This window comes from Callorhinchus milii, unplaced genomic scaffold (assembly GCF_018977255.1).
Source record: "Callorhinchus milii isolate IMCB2004 unplaced genomic scaffold, IMCB_Cmil_1.0 Scaffold4, whole genome shotgun sequence".
NCBI lineage: Eukaryota > Metazoa > Chordata > Chondrichthyes > Chimaeriformes > Callorhinchidae > Callorhinchus > Callorhinchus milii.
This window is the reverse complement of record NW_024704745.1, coordinates 70,195,383-70,202,047: the sequence shown is the minus strand read 5'-3', so window position 1 is coordinate 70,202,047 and position 6,665 is coordinate 70,195,383. Positions and strand designations below refer to the sequence as shown.

Here is a 6,665-nt window from a genome sequence, read left to right as displayed (position 1 = left end):
AAATGAAGTGGAACCATAAATCATGAACTGGATTGTAAATTAACATTATTGCATGAGGCCTAGGCTATGATTAAGCAATGCACAGAACAGTGACTCACCTACAGGTAATTTTAAATCAATTTGGCTAACCTTCAAAACTCATAAATCACGAGATGGTTGTTTTGCTTAAAAATGAATTCTGGTTTGGGGGGAAAATATGAAATTTGTGATCCTTACTGTTAGAATACTCCTGAGGAGTATAATATTTATTTAAAATCGTCAATATTTTACACAAAGAGTTGTTATGGTTTGGAATGCACTGCCTGAAAGGGTAGTGGATACAGATTCAATAACAACTTTCAAAAAGGAATTAAATAGGTACTTGAAAAAGGAAAATTTGCAGGGGTATCGAGAAAGAGCGGGAGAGTGGGACTGATTGGGTAGCTCTTCCAAAGAGCCAGCACAGGCACAATGGGCCGAATGGCCTCCTTCTATGATTCTAATATTTTATTTCTCTGTATGCAGGCAAAATATGATGAAAATTTGAGCAATCTGTTCTGTTGAAATAGACTTGTGATCCAATACCCTGTGATCTGATTGAGGATCCCATTAGGCAGGTTTGCAGTTTAGTTTCTCAATGCAGTGAGTAACTAAACTTGCACTGGGTATGTCACTGAACACAGTGCAAAGCAGTGTCCCAGTGAGTTCAGGAAAATTCTTGGCTGCTTCCATATGTCACCTAGTATCTGATTTCAGAACAATGTCACCACTCTCAAAAGATCTCAAGAGCGGTTCAAATGAATAATCCTTGTATTTAATGCAGGCCTTATCACTTCTTCGAGAAGTCTCAAAATGCTTCACAGAATATATGATAAAGTGAATTGACTGTATGTTTTGTGGGCAAAACACAGCAGCCAATTGCGCACAGCAGTGTCGCACAAACAGTGACCACATTTTTAAAAAATTATTATATATCTAAATGAAGACAGTTCCTCAGACTCTTTGATTTCATTTTTCAAGAATATCTCTCTTACCATCTTCCTGTTACAGTATCAAGTGGTTTCTCAAATGAGTCCAGTTGTCCTAGTTTCAAGCACTCTTACTGGCAACCTGTTCCAGCTGTTGTGTGTGTAAGGAAATACTTCCTTGTGTATGTCCTAAATTGTCCTTCACAACTCTGACTTTATGTTGCTTGGCATAGCTAAGATTTCACACTGCTGTGCACAATTGGCTACCGCAATTCACCCATAAATGTACAGTAAGTTCACTTTACAGTATATTCTGTGAAGCGCTTTGAGCCGTTTCGAAGATGTGATAAGGTGCAATATCAAATGCAAGGATTATTATTATTTTATTTATTAATCACATGAAGCACCATTAAGGTCACCTTCTCAAGTATCTCTTTTGAACCTATTGAAACTGAAGAGCTAGTTCTAGTTTATCTTGTTGTTTCCCATAGCTCATCATTTTAACAGTGAGCATCAACCCTGCTGCTCTTTGGACTATCTTTGGGTGGGACCATTCCTTCATGTCTCAGTCAAGGCAAAACAAAGCTTTACAATCATTGGAAAGTGACATTAATGGCTACCTCCACTAGAATGTCCTGGCGCCCTGGCCAACAATCCCTCAAATAAAATTGGTTATTAATTTCATGGCTGTTTGTGGGTGGGATATAGGAGTCCTGTAGCTTAGTGGTTAGAGCACTCGCCTTGTAAGCGAGAGACCTGGGTTTGATTCCCGGCAGGGTGAAATCTTGGGCAAGTTTCCTTACTCCACATGCCTAACAATAATCCCTCAAGAAAAAAAAGCAATAAAAATTGGTCACTTCAATCCACGACTGTTTGTGGGACACTGCTGTGTGCAATTGGCTGCCGCGTTTCGCCCACAGATATACAGTTAACTCACTTTACAGTATACTCTGTGAAGCACTTTGAGACGTCTAGAAGATGTGAAAAAGCACTATATCAAATGGAAGGATTATTATTACTGTTGTGCGCAAATTGGCTGCCACGTATTTCCACAAAATACACAGTCACTCCACTTCACAGTAAATTCTGTGAAGTGCTTTGGGACATCCTCCGACGTGAAAGGCCTTTTACCAAATGCAAGGATTATTATAATAATAATTGATCCCAAGCAAGTAACGCTTGTAACAGCGGGGTTATGGACATTGTAAAAATTTTATTTGCATTGCTTCACAAATGTCTGTGTCACATTATGCAATGTAAATGCACTTTGTCACAATACAAATTAATGCAGTTATTCTGTACTTCTGCCACAACACATCACTTTTCCAGAGCATTGTAAAAGGGAAGATAGCAACCATATTAATGCAGTACCCAGATACTGCCCGCAGCATTCTATTCATTTTACAGTGGTTTGAGAGATCAAATATCCAATTAAAACAAAAAAAAACTTTAAAGCTAAAAATATTCTCATTGTTTTTTGTTGCCAGAAGGAAATTACCTCATCTTTTATGCTGAGCTTTATGGGGCCATTTCCTCCCCTAACATCCTATAGAACTCCAGAATACTGATTCCAAAAGCATGAATGAATTTAAATGAGGTCACTGAAATTCTTCTGTGGCACAAAACAGCACTTCTATCTGCTGAATAGAATCACCAAAACAGTGCCTGAAGCCAGCAGGTTGATCTGAAGCCAATACACACTTAAGCAGTAGACTTGCTCTAACTGAAGAAAATGGAAACTTAACCTTCCTATAGATCAAAATACAACAACAACAAATTACATTTGTACAGCACCTTTCAAGTTGGGAGGACATCCAACCGCGCTTGACTAATACACCTTAGTCTTACCCTGTAAGATCAATCTTAATATCTTAATTTTGAAACGCTCTTAATTTAGAAACTGATTTTCCTCAGTTCATAAAAAGAATTCTCTTTGAAATTAAGAATGAATTGAAGATTTGTTTTCACAATTCTGGGCAATCTTAAATTTTAAGCACAGGTAGGCTGAGAAGAGATGGAATACCAGGCCTCTAGCGTCCTGTCCAATTATTATTCGTTGGGAAGACGAAAAACAGTTCCTGACAATTTCCAAGATATTGGCCTCAATTTTCTGATCCTTGTCCATGCTTTCGGTGGTGCCTCGTGCATTTTATGAAAGCAGGTATTCGTGTGTGAGCCTCAAATATGAGTGTTAGAAAGCCATTCTGACAATGAGGAGGGTCAGAGATAAATACTTTTCTGTTGTCAATCAATGACCACAAGCGCATATTTTCTGGCAGGGTTCTGCAGTAGGAGTCTTGTCAGATGCTTTCCTTTCTTTCCTTTCTCTTTCCTTGACTAAAGACACAGAAGCCACCTCCCCCATCACTCCAGTCTCAATTAAAATCAGCACAGTCGAGAAATCAAGTGTGCGAGCTTCAAAATTCCATCTGGTTTTAGCCTATGAGTCTTTTTGTCACAAGATTACAAGATCACAAGATTTGTTTGGATGAAAACGTCCCTTCGGCCTATTTGATCACATCTCATACCCACCCTATTAGCTTCCAGCTGTTTTTTAAATACAATAAACTCCTGACCTATCGTCACTCCAAGGGAAAAGAGCTCAGTGACTCTGTATCCTGGGTGACTATGTAGGCATGAGTCCTCTGGAGTCACCAGGGAGTGTTGTGGCCAGGAGAACGTATACCAACACACACTTTGCTTGAGCAGAGCGGGCAGTGTGACAGATAAATAGTCTTACACTGGCCCTGCCTCCATAACTGTCAGTTTATCTGTTAAAACCCTGGTACAAGATCGCTTTCACAGTTAACTGAGTGACCCCAGCATGTGGCTGAGCTCAGTGCAGATAACTTCATTTCGAAGATATACCTGATATTTTACTTACTGTTATGTATAGAATGAGACTTTATATAAGTGAGCAATTAAATAAAAATGTGTGGGGGGGAGGGGCTCTTATTTACATTTGGCATGGGAAGCGGCCAGGATATTGAGAGCGTGATGCCATGTGATGATATCAAACAGTGTCCTGATCTCAAGCTCTCTTCCTGGCAACCAATAAATTATTGTCCCAGTCATTATTTAGCCTATAAGTAAATAAACTCTTCCTGAAATTGCTCTCCACACCCCTAAACCTGAGGTGTTTTACTGGCTTGGTGCAAGTATTGTTCTAGGTTTGGTTTTTCAATCCAATTTAACAACAACAACAACAAAATTACATTTATAGAGCGCCTTTCAAGTCGGGAGGACGTCCCAAAGCGCTGAACGGTCAGGTGTCGGGGCCATAGCATGGGGGAGGGGGCTGGTGTTGGGGTGAGGGCAGGCAGAGAGGTGGGAGGGAGACCAAAGGCACGGTCGAAGAGAAAGGTCTTGAGATCGACTTTGAAGGAGGCAAGGGAGGAAGCGATGCGAAGGGACCGTGGGATGGAGTTCCAGAGTGTGGAGGCAGAGAGGCTGAAAGCCCGGCCACCGATGGTAGGGCGGGTCGGGCGGGAGACAAAGAGCAGGCCGGAGCCCGATGAACGGAGGGAGCGGGCAGGCTCTTAGGGAGTCAGCAAGTCAGAGAGGCAGGAGGGGGCAAGGCCATGGATGGCCTTAAAGGTGAGGATTGTATAAAATTTTAAATTGTATACACCTCTATAAGGTCCCCAATGAGATATCTTCTCTCAAAACTGAAGAGCCATGACTTGGCTAGTTGTTGCTCCTAGCTCATCCTTCTAACACTGGGGGATCATCCTCATTGCCTCCCTCCGCACTGTATCTAGGATCTGGGCAGTCCCCTTATGTCCCAGCAACCCGAACTGTGTGCAGTACACCACCAACACCTTTATATAATGCTTTACATGTGTTGACAAACACATGCACTCAAACTCTCAGAGGCCTGGCTGCAAATAGGCAAAGAAACATCTTGCACTGCAAGAATAGCGCTGATACAGAGTCCTATCTCCTGTACAGTAGCTGGCAATATGCTACTACAATACTGTTGGCATCTAGAAGCAGAAAAGTGAAGCTGGCATGTCACAGACGTTTTTATACCCCACAAGTTTCACAACTGTTTGTGAGACACTGCTGTGCGCAATTGTTTTTTGTTTTGCCCACAAAATATACCATCAATTAATTTTACAGTATATTCTGTGAAGCACTTTGAGACGTCTCAAATGCAAGGATTATTATTGCAATATGTTCTTCCTCCTGCTGCTCTGTCTGTCCTGCATCCATCATCTGATGGATCCAGAGCAAGCACATCTCTCCCCAGATAATCTGAAACCTGCCAAGCTTACTGGAAATTGATGCCTCCTCTTCTCCTCTCATGGTTTTAGGCATTTTAAGGAGATTACTTTCTTTTCTAGTGGTATGAAGTGCAAGAAAGTAACACGTGGATAACTTTTTCTACCTATTTTCTCTCTTTCCTTGTGAAATAGAAGCCTACAGCACAGGAGGAGGCCATTTGGTCCACCGTGCCTGTGCTGGGTCTTTGAAAGAGCTATCCAATTAGTCTCACTCTTTCCCTCTAGCCTTGCAAATTCTTCCTTTTCAAGGAAATATCCAATTCCCTTTTAACAGTTATTATTGAATCTGCTTCCACCAATCTTTCAGGAAGAGATGCCTAGACTCACTTTGCAACTTCCCATAATATTATGGCAGAGCGAGATGAGGAAGAAACTAATCTGTGGACCATTGTTTATGGAACTGCATACAGTGCAACTCACAAGGTTTTTGGTACACATGCTCAACCCTCTAACTATTCAAAATCAGTTAAACTACCGTGTGATTCCCTCAAAAATAAATTTCTTGTGGTTTTGATGAGCTCATACGAACAGCTGTAAAAACTATATTTTTCTCTGAACTCCTTCCAATGGTGGAGTGGCACACCACTGGTTTGAATGAATAAGAGTGACACAAAGACTGAACCAATTAACATCTTAGACTCGGAGACAGTGTAAGAATTGCACCTCTGATTGTGAGGCCAGCTCTCACCGGACAAAACCTTCGTATGAATTCTAACCAATAAATTACAAAAATAAAATAGATGTGTTAAGACCATTGCATGTGTTCACCCAAACCTGTGTTGTATCCTAAATCTCACTTGGGTAGATTGGCAGCAGAATGGATGCTCCCCTTTAGCAGGCCTCTGCTATCATTAGAGATGGAGCCAGTTTTGATATTCTTTTGTTACCTTTTGCTGCTTGCCTAGTAGATTGGCTTTTCATATTGTAATAATAATAATCCTTGCATTTGATAGAGCGCCTTATCACATCTTTGAGATGTTTCAAAGCACTTCACAGGATACATTGTAAAGTGCAGTGACTGTGTTTGTTGTTGGCGAAACGCGGCAGCCAATTGCACACAGCAGTGTCCCACAAACGGTGGTGGATTGAGGGACGTTATCATTATTATTATTATTTTGGAGGGCTTATTATCCCCAGAAAACGATCTGCCAATTGACTTACAAGCAGTTCCTACTTACTGCTAGGTAAACAGTGGTAGAGGGGGAGAGAAAGAGAGAGACTGAGAGAGACTGAAAAGGAGAGAGAGAGAGATTGGCAGAAAGAGAATATTGGATTATACGAGGTTCATTTTATTCATAACAAAGCATGAACAACAACAACAACAACAAAATTACATTTGTATAGCGTCTTTCACATCGGGAGTACATCCCAAGGTGCTGGACAGACAGAGTTTCGGACCCGAGCTGGGAGTCGGGACGGGGAGGGTGGAGGG

At 41.3% G+C, this 6,665-nt stretch overlaps 1 non-coding gene across 1 annotated transcript; it reads left to right on the top strand.

Moving 5' to 3' along the window:
• Nucleotides 1–1,656: 1,656 nt before the first annotated feature.
• trnat-ugu lies at nt 1,657–1,728 on the top strand. Its single transcript has one exon. It is a non-coding gene; the product is annotated as a tRNA-Thr (tRNA).
• The last annotated feature ends 4,937 nt before the right edge of the window (nt 1,729–6,665 follow it).